This window comes from Brachyhypopomus gauderio, unplaced genomic scaffold, assembly GCF_052324685.1.
Source record: "Brachyhypopomus gauderio isolate BG-103 unplaced genomic scaffold, BGAUD_0.2 sc300, whole genome shotgun sequence".
In the NCBI taxonomy this organism is placed as follows: domain Eukaryota; kingdom Metazoa; phylum Chordata; class Actinopteri; order Gymnotiformes; family Hypopomidae; genus Brachyhypopomus; species Brachyhypopomus gauderio.
In genome coordinates, this window is record NW_027507121.1 from 101,644 (window position 1) to 113,758 (window position 12,115).

At 50.4% G+C, this 12,115-nt stretch overlaps 1 pseudogene across 1 annotated transcript in view; it reads right to left on the reverse strand.

The window, feature by feature from the left end:
• LOC143504565 (prospero homeobox protein 1-like) overlaps positions 1–10,533 on the reverse strand; it is a 25,406-nt pseudogene extending 14,873 nt beyond the window's left edge. Inside the window, exons 1-2 of the transcript XR_013127595.1 lie at positions 8,583–10,533; positions 4,282–4,391 (exon numbers count right to left, since the gene is read on the reverse strand). The product of XR_013127595.1 is annotated as a prospero homeobox protein 1-like (transcript). The remainder of the gene's footprint in view (positions 1–4,281; positions 4,392–8,582) is intronic.
• Positions 10,534–12,115: the final 1,582 nt, after the last annotated feature.

Genomic DNA, 12,115 nt, shown 5'->3' on the forward strand with positions numbered 1-12,115 from the left:
GGTACATACGTGTGTGTGTGGGTACATACATGTGTGTGTGTGTGTGTGTGGGTACACACGTGTGTGTGTGTGGGTACATGCGTGTGTGTGTGGGTACATATGTGTGTGTATGTGTCCATGTGTGTGGGTACATACATGTGTGTGGGTACATATGTGTGTGTGTGTGTGTGTGTGTGTGTGTGTGTGTCCATGTGTTCATGTGTGTGGGTACATATGTGTGTGTGTGTGGGGGTACATATGTGTGTGTGTATGTGTCATGTGTTCATGTGTGTGGGTACATACGTGTGTGTGTGGGTACATGTGTGTGTGTGTGTCCATGTGTTCATGTGTATGGATATATACATGTGTGTGTGTGTCCATGTGTTCATGTGTGTGGGTACATACGTGTGTGTGTGGGTATATGTGTGTGTGTGTGTGGTTCAGGTGAAGACACAGGTGTTTCTGGTTCAGGTGGAGACACAGGTGTGTCTGGTTCAGGTGAAGACACAGGTGTGTCTGGTTCAGGTGGAGACACAGGTGTGTCTGGTTCAGGTGAAGACACGGGTGTGTCTGGTTCAGGTGAAGACACAGGTGTGTCTGGTTCAGGTGAAGACACAGGTGTGTCTGGTTCAGGTGGAGACACAGGTGTGTCTGGTTCAGGTGAAGACACAGGTGTGTCTGGTTCAGGTTGAGACACAGGTGTGTCTGGTTCAAGTGAAGACACAGGTGTGTCTGGTTCAGGTGGAGACACAGGTGTGTCTGGTTCAGGTGGAGACACAGGTGTGTCTGGTTCAGGTGAAGACACAGGTGTGTCTGGTTCAAGTGAAGACACAGGTGTGTCTGGTTCAGGTGAAGACACAGGTGTGTCTGGTTCAGGTGGAGACACAGGTGTGTCTGGTTCAGGTGGAGACACAGGTGTGTCTGGTTCAAGTGAAGACACAGGTGTGTCTGGTTCAGGTGAAGACACAGGTGTGTCTGGTTCAGGTGAAGACACAGGTGTGTCTGGTTCAGGTGAAGACACAGGTGTGTCTGGTTCAGGTGGAGACACGGGTGTGTCTGGTTCAGGTGAAGACACAGGTGTTTCTGGTTCAGGTGGAGACACAGGTGTGTCTGGTTCAGGTGGAGACACAGGTGTGTCTGGTTCAGGTGGAGACACAGGTGTGTCTGGTTCAGGTGGAGACACAGGTGTGTCTGGTTCAAGTGAAGACACAGGTGTGTCTGGTTCAGGTGAAGACACAGGTGTGTCTGGTTCAGGTGGAGACACGGGTGTGTCTGGTTCAGGTGAAGACACAGGTGTTTCTGGTTCAGGTGGAGACACAGGTGTGTCTGGTTCAGGTGGAGACACAGGTGTGTCTGGTTCAGGTGGAGACACAGGTGTGTCTGGTTCAGGTGGAGACACAGGTGTGTCTGGTTCAGGTGGAGACACGGGTGTGTCTGGTTCAGGTGGAGACACGGGTGTGTCTGGTTCAGGTGGAGACACAGGTGTGTCTGGTTCAGGTGAAGACACAGGTGTGTCTGGTTCAAGTGAAGACACAGGTGTGTCTGGTTCAGGTGGAGACACAGGTGTGTCTGGTTCAGGTGGAGACACGGGTGTGTCTGGTTCAGGTGGAGACACGGGTGTGTCTGGTTCAGGTGGAGACACGGGTGTGTCTGGTTCAGGTGGAGACACGGGTGTGTCTGGTTCAGGTGGAGACACAGGTGTGTCTGGTTCAGGTGAAGACACGGGTGTGTCTGGTTCAGGTGGAGACACAGGTGTGTCTGGTTCAGGTGGAGACACAGGTGTGTCTGGTTCAGGTGGAGACACAGGTGTGTCTGGTTCAGGTGGAGACACAGGTGTGTCTGGTTCAGGTGGAGACACAGGTGTGTCTGGTTCAGGTGAAGACACAGGTGTGTCTGGTTCAGGTGGAGACACAGGTGTGTCTGGTTCAGGTGAAGACACAGGTGTGTCTGGTTCAGGCCCCCACCCGCTGCCATGCTACATCCGCCCGCTCTCCACCCGAACACATCCAACCGACAGCACGGCCGTGGTCAGATGCTGGACGCAGCAAGCAGCACAGTTATGTTGCTAGATTCACTGGTACACATTCAAACGTGTCCTAACTAATGAACACTGCTAATAAAATAGCTGGTGATCATATTTTAGAATATAAGTGTTTAATGAGACTGATCAGAGAAAAAGGAACTTATAAAATGTGTCTAACGCCACTGATCCCTTCGACGTGAGGAACACTGGTGTGTCCTCTGCACAAACACAGCGGTTAGCGCAGGTTAGCGCAGGTTAGTGGCTGTGTGACTGACGCTAGCTGGTGAAAAGCAAATGCTTGTGTACACACAAGGATCTGAAGTTGAGAGGTCTCTAACCACTGCAGCTAATAAGCGCTTTTTAGTTCCACTACTGATCTCAGAGCAGCTTAGCCAACCAAAATCAAGAACAGGCTCTGGCCAGAAATGAAGGGAAGTTCCCTCAGCAAACCCCTCCCACCATTATTATCCTCCAGATAATCAGGCATTGTTAAGGTTATGGGTGGGCTTTAGTATGCAAAATGCACTGTATTGATATTCATGAGATATGTAAATCTAACAAATTACTAATGAGCAACTACTAAGAACAGTGGATAAGTCTGCAGAAAAGAACAGTGAAAAAAACATCAACGGAGTCCATGCCGTCTATTGTTCCTGTCAATAACAAAGCCCCAGTACTATAATACTGCCAACAATTTGACCTTGTTTCGGTGTTATGTTAATCTAATTCAATTAAGCAAAACCTTTATGCTTATGAGGATTATGTAAAATGAAGTTGCTGGGTTCAGATGTACTCAGTGGGCCATTACCCTGTCCTGTGTCATAACGTGACGGTTTAATTTGAAGAAATAATACGTTATGTTGTGTAGCATTACGTTTTGCGTTGCCACAGCTGGGAGGAAGGATGCCACTATTGCCATATTTTAAAACAGTTATCGTAAAGGCAACGGTGGACATGCGAGTATTCACAATATGTGTTTTATGCTTGTAAGATGCAGATTTGCCTAAAGAACCCAGCACTGTGAACAAAATCAACTGCTGTCCTGCAAAACATATTTTAAAATGAATGTTATGCAAATGCAGGTTTGACTGTGTGTTTGCTGAGGACCAGTGGAAGCCCGGGGGGGGGCGCACGCTCAGGGGCCTGGGGGGGGTTGGGGGCGCACGCTCAGGGGCCCGGGGGGGGCCGCACGCTCAGGGGCCTGGGGGGGGGGGGGGGCGCACGCTCAGGGGTAAGTGGGGCATCTCTTCACGGAAGCTCACGGCACCACGCCGGGGACACGCAGGGATACGAAGGGACACGCAGGAATGTCACACACGTCGACAAACGTGACCCGCCGGGTCAGCGGCGCACCCGCGGGCCGGAGCGGCCGGGTTGTGAGGTGTGACACCTGCGGACGGCCCCGGCTGGGACGACACCTGAGGACGAGGGCGTCCTTATCTCGGCCTGCAGACCACTGAGGTTACACCACATGACGGGGAGGCCGTTGTTGCTGTGGTAACTGTGGCCCAAGGGCAGCTGGTTTACCAAAGAGGGGAAGTCTGTCTGTTCATTTGAATAAGATGGCCTGAATCTGTCACAGGTTTAGCTGGGCCTCGCGCGCACACACACACACACACACACACACACACACACACACACACACACATACAATTAAGCTATTGTTTACTGTGTGTGTGTGTGTGTGTGTGTGTGTGTGTGTGTGTGTGTGTGTGTGTGTGTGTGTGTGTGTGTGTATGCGTGCATGCATATGTGTACCCTTTGTTCTCTTTTAGTTAGTATTGTTCAAGTATTGTTCATGTTTTTCCAGCAGAATTGTCTCCCCGTCTATTTCCACATTCGGCTGTCTATGCAAGTGTCTACCTGTCTACCTGTCTACCGGTCTACCTGTCTATCAGCCTAGCTGTGTGTACCAGTCACCCTGTCTGTGCTTGAGAGCCATGCCTGTCTTTCTGCTGTTTTTCTGTCTATGGCTCCCTGTCTAACCTCCTACCTGTCTCACACTGGTACGTCATCCAGCCCACACCAATGTCCACCGGCCTGAACCAACAGGAACAGTCACGGCAGGTCACATGACCTGTCCAGCATTCTTAGGTGAGCACACCTGGACAAGTGAGGAAATCCACCCCCCAACACACACACACACACACACACACACACACACACACACACACACACACACACACACCACACACACACCACACACACACACACACACAAACAAACAAACAAACAAACAAAAGCAGCCAGCTACAGGGAGGGAGGTAGCTTGCACTCACCTTGACGTCGGAGAAGAACATCTTCAGCATGTTGGAGCTGGGGGGTAGCGGGTGTAGAAGAACATGAGCTTGGCCTTCTTCAGGTGGTTGGGGGAAAGACCTTCCTGAATGTGCAAATGCCGTGGGTTAAGGAAAAGCAGCCGATCCCGAGTGGAGAGCAGGCCAGATTTGCTTGCCATTACCATCCTCGGCACTCAAGATGCCACGGCGTCTTATTGGCCGTGACGGTGCGGCAAAACCATTTTTACATGAGAAAGCCATTCGTACGCAAAGCCAGCCAACGTCTTTCCCCTAACCCCGCGGCCCCCCCTCCTCCTCCTCCAGGGGTAAAAGGGCGAGGGTCGTTTGCATGGCGACTACAAACGCAGCGGTAACCAAGGCGAGGAGCCCTCCGGGTCTCGGCGAGGGCATGACGAGCCCGTATCGAGATCTCGGCGGCCGCCCGCCTTTATTTGATGCTCTGTGAGGAGACCAAACAGAAGGGAAGTCAGATCTGTATTTGCTCTGTCTGACAGCACACGATTTCTTTAACAAAGTAGCCCAGATCATTAGGGAAAATCTTCTTTTTTTCTCCCTAAAAATAAGATGGATGTAAGTGATGGAGGCAGGCTGAGGGGAACGAACACAATCAAAGTGAATTTCTCGCACACACGCGCACGCTCGCGCACGTAGACGGTGTTTGCTAAACTGCTGTTATGGAAGCATGACAGCAGACCTGCCAGGCCGCGTCACATCGGTAGGTAGCGATTTGGCCGTGACGTTTAGAGGTTGGCGCAGAGAAACTGGCATGCGGTCAGCACCGAGCCCGAGGACGTCATGAGCCTGAGGACGGCATGAGTCCCAGGACGCCTTTCTCGTCCCCAAGATATGACTGTAAAACGACACGTTTGTCATGTAAATATGTCTGATCCAAAAACACAAACACTGTAAAGTGTGCACACATTCAAATATAATAAGGACTCAAAGAGGGAAGCTAAGTGCTTCAAATGAATGAGAGCAAGAGAGAGAAAAGGAGAGAAAAGAGGGGGTGGTTGTGTTGGAGAAAAGCACATCTCTCTCACTCTTTCTCTCTCTCTCTCTCTCTCACTCTCTCACTCTCTCTCTCTCACTCTCTCTCCTCACTCTCTCTCTCTCTCGCCGCCATCTGGTCTTGCTTGATCAACACAAAGGCCAGAGAGAATGAAAGAGGGACAAGCTGCTCTTTTCTGCCGCAACATTACTTCATTCAGCACCGTGGATGAATGGATCACGCGCAATCGCCACAAAACAAAACAAAAAATACATTTCAGCATAAAAGCTGCTGAGGACAGTTTATCATTGAAAAAAAAAACAAAAAAAACAAAAAACAAAATAAAAGTTCAATCAGAAGGCAAAAAATATTTAATAATAATTAAAAAAAAAGCCTACAATGTGGCAACGCCTCCGATGAAAATAAATGATAGAAATTGCTGTCTAATTAATTATTAATAAATAATTCTGTGCAGCAGTAATCTTTAATGGGAGGTTTTGGGACTTATAATTGTGTAACTATTCTTAACTTTTCCATAACACCCCCTTGACAAACACACAAATGACAAGACCAGTCAGCTATAGTACAGGAAATAACTTTACAACATCCACCATGTGAACAGATAAGAGTAAATGTCACATTTCCACGTGAGCGCGTAGCTAAGAGCGCTGGCCGTGAACGCCAGACAGAGGCCGTGTGTTAGGCGAGCGGTGTTCAGGAGCGCTCTTCTTTTGACGGGGGGAGAGGGAGAAATCTGCTTGGCCAGTGGTCCAGGCGTTTCGGTCTGATCTGCACTTTTTTCCACCATGCATTCTGCATTCATCATAAATCTATTTAAGCTAAGAACGATTGTAAGTGCAGACGGGGGGGACGGAGTGGGACATTGTAAGAGCAGACGGGGGGGACGGAGTGGGACATTCCAGTAGAGGACGTCCTTCTGCGCCTAACCTCCACTGCACAACAAAATGGCTGATTATGCGATTCTGTCAGACAAAGAGTCCTCCACACCCTCCTCCCCATCCGGCCCTGCCTCCTCTTACACCAACTCTGGACCCTTTTTGTGTGTGTGTGTGTGTGTGTGTGTGGTGTGTGTGTGTGTGTGTGTGGGTGTGTGTGTGTGTGTGTGTGTGTGGGTGTGTGTGTGTGTGGGTGTGTGTGTGGGTGTGTGTGTGTGGGTGTGGGTGTGTGTGGGTGTGGGTGTGTGTGTCTGTCAAACAGAGACCGGCTGCCAGAAACCCAATGGGGGGAACTTTCACCTGCTACTGCTCAGACCAATAGAGATTCTCCAGTACAAGCTAAAACCATGTTTCTTAAATAGTAACACACTCTAAACCCAAAATCTGTGCTACCTCCTCTGTTTCCTGGACGGTAGTATTCCCTCAGTATCCTCAACTGTCCCTGTCCTTAAGTACAAGGTAACCAGATTCCCATCACAGCGTTCTCGTCACATCTAACACAATTTTCAGAACTTCCACAACCCAATTCCCAGGCACTTCTACTGGAAAAGTCTAACCCCAAATCCACTCCCCTACTTTTCCATAATCTTTATCTCACGTATCACGTGTCACGTATCTTGTCCCAACTCCCCAAAACCACTTTCACTTTCCGTGGATTCTCCAAACACACTTTCCTGATCACACCTGACACCTGAACCTGACACCTTTATGTAAGCTAACTGCACTTCACTTCTGGGATCCCTGTGACGAGACTTGAATTTCTCATTCTAAGCACAATGATATGTCATTAGCAGCCACCAATAAAAACGTCTGAAAGTGGATATACGTCCTTGGAGATGTTCGTGCGGAGTTTGGCGCGCTACCTCGGACTTTAGGCAACGTGCGTCCCACGCGGCCGCTGCAACAAAATACGCAGGTCAGCGACCGGAGCGTTTGTCTTCGAGCTTCGCTCCGTCTAACCTGCCATCCCTCCACCTCTCCATCCCTCCGTCTCTCCATCCCTCCACCTCCCCATCCCTCTATCCCTCCAATGTCTTTATTCCTCCCGCTCTGGGTGGGGAACGGCGGAGGGTGGCGTCGGAGCGGGCACAGGGGCCCTCGGCTCGGGGGAGCAAAGACGAGGGGGGGCAACGAAAAACAAACAGAGGGCCGCAAACACCTGTTAATGCCCCGCTTCAAAGAAAAGGGGGGGGGGGTGGGGGGGGGGGGGGGGGGGTTCGCAGCGAAAAAATAAAAAAATAAAGAGGGAGATTGTTTTTGCTGCCAAGCAACAGCTGAGGGCCCTCAGGTTGTTGACAGATCCTTATGAATCAAAAGGGGGGGGTGGAGTGAAAAGGAGGGATAATTGTTCCTATCTCTTTTTTTCTATAATGGGATATGATGAGAGTTGACAGAGGTGGAAACTGTCGGTTAAAAAAAAAACAAACAAAAGCGTGGACAGCAGTCCTGAACCTCTCGGCACGGCAACAGCAATGTCTGCCACAACAGACACCAAACGATGCCCCGAGGATGCCAAATGATTATTAATCATTTTCAAAGATATGCAAATTGGTATTCAAATACATTAAACATTTAAATGTGGGACAGAGGGCCAAGCGTGAGGTCCAGTTGTACGAGAATATGTAGAAGAGTTTATGTTAAGACGCTGAAGGGCGTGATGATGAAGGCACGGTTTGAGTGTGGATGGGGAAGTGGTCTGGATGAGACGGCCGGGTCGAAACACAAAGGAGGTGAAAACAGGTCTACCAGCTGAGCAGGAGAGAGCCACTCTACATGGACTCCCTCAGGAGTTCCCACCACCCCCCCCCCCCACCACCCCCCCCTCCACCCCCACCCCCCTCCACCCCCCTGCCCCTGTGCCCATACATCACACAGGGTTAAATCCCAGGGAAGAAGAGACGCTAGACTCTAATGGAGGTTTGCACACAGAAACGGCTCACGGTGAAATGCTCCGGACGTGGACAGAGAAAATCTAGTGTGACTTGGGGAATAAAAACAGACAATGTTTTAATTGAACAGTTAATGGAGGTTTGAGTGAGGAGTCTCTGAAACTAATAATAACACGCAGTTGAATATAGGAAAAAAGGTACATAGTAATACCCAGTACCAAGACTTAGTAAAACCCAGTACCCTCACGCTTAAGGGAAAACTGGGACTAACAAAATCAGAAAAGGGCAAAGAGTTCAGTATAGCCAATCAGAGCTGTCGAGCTGAATGATACTACGACTTGGAGAAAGCCATGAGACTGAATGCTGGAGCATTATGAATACACGACTTCAAAGAAGAGTTTGGGCACACAAAAAAAAGCCTTTCTTTGATGGCGACGAAAAGGATATTGTACTCCCTGGATATGGCGAGATGTCTGACATGTCCTGGAGCTCCGCACACTCGACTTGATGAGGGAGAGAGACAGGCTCTCGGCCGTGCTCCCCGGGTGGGGTTGGCGAGCAGGACCGGTGGTGCCCCAGGTGGTGGTTGGACGCCATCTTGGTCCGTAAGCTGGTGCTCTCCCGCGAGAGGTCCATGGAGTCGGGTGAGCCCCTGTCTTTGCCCGGGTAGCCCAACGAGGGGGCCCCGAGTGGGCCCTGGAAGGGGTACCCCATGAGAGGAAGGGGGAAAGGGTGGCGGAAAGAAGGGGAAGTGAAGCCCATGTTGGCGGACAGGGAGGAGGGGTGTAGGGAGGGGTGGGTGGTGGCCTCCGTGGGCCCCCACCGCCGACGACTGGTGGTGGTGGAGGTCGGAGGCGGGCTTACGCACCCACCAGGGGTAGAGCCTCGGTCTGATCGTTGGCACTCGGGAGCGGAACCCCGCCAAACGACTCATGCGGGGCTCGGGATGATGACGTCGCCGAAGCACTGCAGCCTCTGATTGGTGGTGTGGAAGTTGGGGTTGTCGCCATTGACTGCGAATCGATCCTGAGGCTCGGGCAGCGGCGGGAACACCTGTGGCAGGGACGCGGGGGCTTGGCGAAGACCTTAACCACCGTGTCAACCACCTGGGACATGGCAGAGTTCAGCTCCTGCTTCAGCGTCTCGGCCAGCTGCTTGCCCTCCGAGTGCATAGAGGTCGGACCTTGACCTTTGACCCTCAGCAAGCTCTCTCGTTTGGGCTTCTCTGCGTCCAGCAAGGCCTGCTCCCTCAGCAACGCCCTGGCCCGGTCGAGGAAGTGACCCGGGTCCAAGTCCGACATCTCATTATCGGAACGGTCGCCACCAGAGTCCCGCGCGGGGCGCTCGTCCACGTCGCCGTCGGCGAGCCCGGCGTCGGAGCGCGCGCTGTCCTCCGAGAGGTTCCCGCCGTCCGGATCCGGGTCGTTGCCCTCGGAGTCGGTGCTGTCGTAGATCTGGAAGAACTTCTCCTGCAGCTGACGTAGCTGTTTTCTGCATGTCCTCCAGCTGCAGCTTGAGCTGCCTGCGCTCCTCCACCTTCTGCTCCTTCCGCGCCGACACCAGCTGCCGGAAGCTCTGCTGCTGCTGCGGGACCTTCTGCTTGCGCTTGTTCTCGCGGTAGCCGTCCCGCGGGCTGTGCGGGTGATGCGGGCCCTCGCCCCTCGCCCTCGCCCTGCTCGCGCTCCCTGCCGCCCGGCGGGACCCCCCACGCTGGGGGAGTGGCTCATGCCACGTATGATGTTCTCCACGCGGGCGCGTTTGGCCCGCAGGTGCTCGTCGTTAATGCGCTCCATGTCGAAGTGTCCCAGGGCGGGCCGGGGCGAAGGGCGACAGGCACTCCTGCGGGCTGTCCCGGGACGAATTGCTGCACACGTCCTCCTGGGCCATCTCCGACCCCTGTCGTCTCGAGAGGGCGCTGCTGGGGAAGCCAGACTCCACCCCCCCGCCTCCCACCCCGCCTCCTCCGTTCTTCGGCATGTTGCTCTTCAGCAGTTGGGAGATGATGGTGGCGCTGGGGAAGGTCACCATTGCCTCCTCGTAGGAGTTGGCCCTCTTCAGGAGCTTGCGGAGCACGTTCGACTTGCTCTCGCCGGCGTCCCCGTGGCCGAGCTGACCGCCCTGGCACTCCAGCAAGTCCTGCTCCACACTATGACGGGCGTTCATGGCCCCGAAGATCACGGCGGGTTTGATGGCGCGGGACACGAGGCTGTCGGCTGTGGCTGCTGCCGTCAAGGTGGAGCTGGAGCCCACGGTTCTCTTCACGCCGATGTCCACTCGTCTTCTCTTGGTCTGTCGGTTCAGGAGGAACTCGCTGTCATGGTCCGGCATCCCTGGCGCTACCACTGAGCCATTTCCCCCAGACCAGGGCCCACGCTGCTACAGAACCAGTCCGGATACCTGCAGGCAGCAAGAGGGGTGAAGCATGGTTCAGGCACACAGCACAAGAACAGCTCCCGCTTCTGTTGCGTAAGCCGACGGCTGTCTGTCCGACAGCTTGTTTTACATATAGCCGCTCTTAATAGGGGTTGTGATAGACAAACAAGCAGGTGAATTAGAAAAAAACAAATACATATTACTAAACATATATAAAAATAGTATTCTGAAGCCATGTTTATTATTCACTAAATTATCAAAAATAGTTTTCCTTTCATTAAATTAAAAATTATAATACACCATAATATTTTCAGTTAAAACCACTGCAGCACTGTGCCACATTCATAATAAACTAATGGATGTTGGCTTGTTCCTGCCTCAGGTGCTTGCAGCATAATATACTGAGGAAATAAAGATTATAGCATTGTATTGGAAACAATGTCTACAACTCTTATAACTATATATATATATATATATATATACACACACACACACACAACCTTAAGATTATACTGAACGGGGATATATCCAAGTAGGAAATTTGAATAAATTTGGTCAGAGCATTGGAACGGGAAGTAAAGGAGAGGGATATCAAGTGTGTGGTGGTGTTTGTGCAAGTGTGTGTGCGTGTAGACGGGTGGGGGTTGTTAATATGTGAGCTTTGCATATATGAGGAAAGCCGCTGTCTTGCTGACAAGCAGCGATAATTGTCAGTTCACATGAAAACAATCCCCCAAAATATCTGTATAAAATCATACTAATAAACTCTCCGCTGTCGTTAATTATATGGTGTTAGGTTAGGCAAAATACCTAAGGATTATAAACAAACAAGCCAATAAACAAATAAACAAGTAATTAAAACCACACCAATATTTAAACTCATACATCACTCACAACTTAAGCAGTGCATTAAAAATTTGAATCTTATTATGAAAAATCCTAAGTGAAAATCTTCTAATTTTGCTCTTTTTACTAGTCTGCAATCTTTAGGTCTCACTATAGTGACAAAGGTCAAAAGGGTCGCATTCAGTTAGGATATGAAAGACAGGCCATCTTTTATATATTCATATGACGAGTCTAACAGTAGAGTTGACTGAACAAGGTGTCTTTTCTCCAGAGGATACCGCGAAATGTGATTGTTTTGTCTCGCTAAGCGTTATTAATTTTGCACAGAGCACCTACGCAGTTATCTTAACGTGAATGCATAAAAGAAAACTGCGCTTATTAACTTAGTGTTTAAATATGGAGTCAAAATTTGACATAACAAGAAATTAACATAAAAGGTGTTCATTGCACCATTTAGAACGGATGAAAATGTATTCAACATTCTCCGCAGACTTGTTACTTTATACACTTTATACAAACCTGTAAAATAGAGAAAAGAAAACGTTTTATTTTGAGATCATCCTTGTAGAATCATGTTATTTCGTGCGACTTTCCACACCTGGACCAAACTCACTTCTACACAAGAAACCGTGTAACGTCGTTCTTCTCTTCCTAATTTAACCATCACAAATGTCCGTGTCTTCGTCGGAAATAAATAATAAACAGCAGCTTCTCTTAAGAGCTGTTAAAAATGTTCACGGCCAATTCGAGAGAAGTGCTGG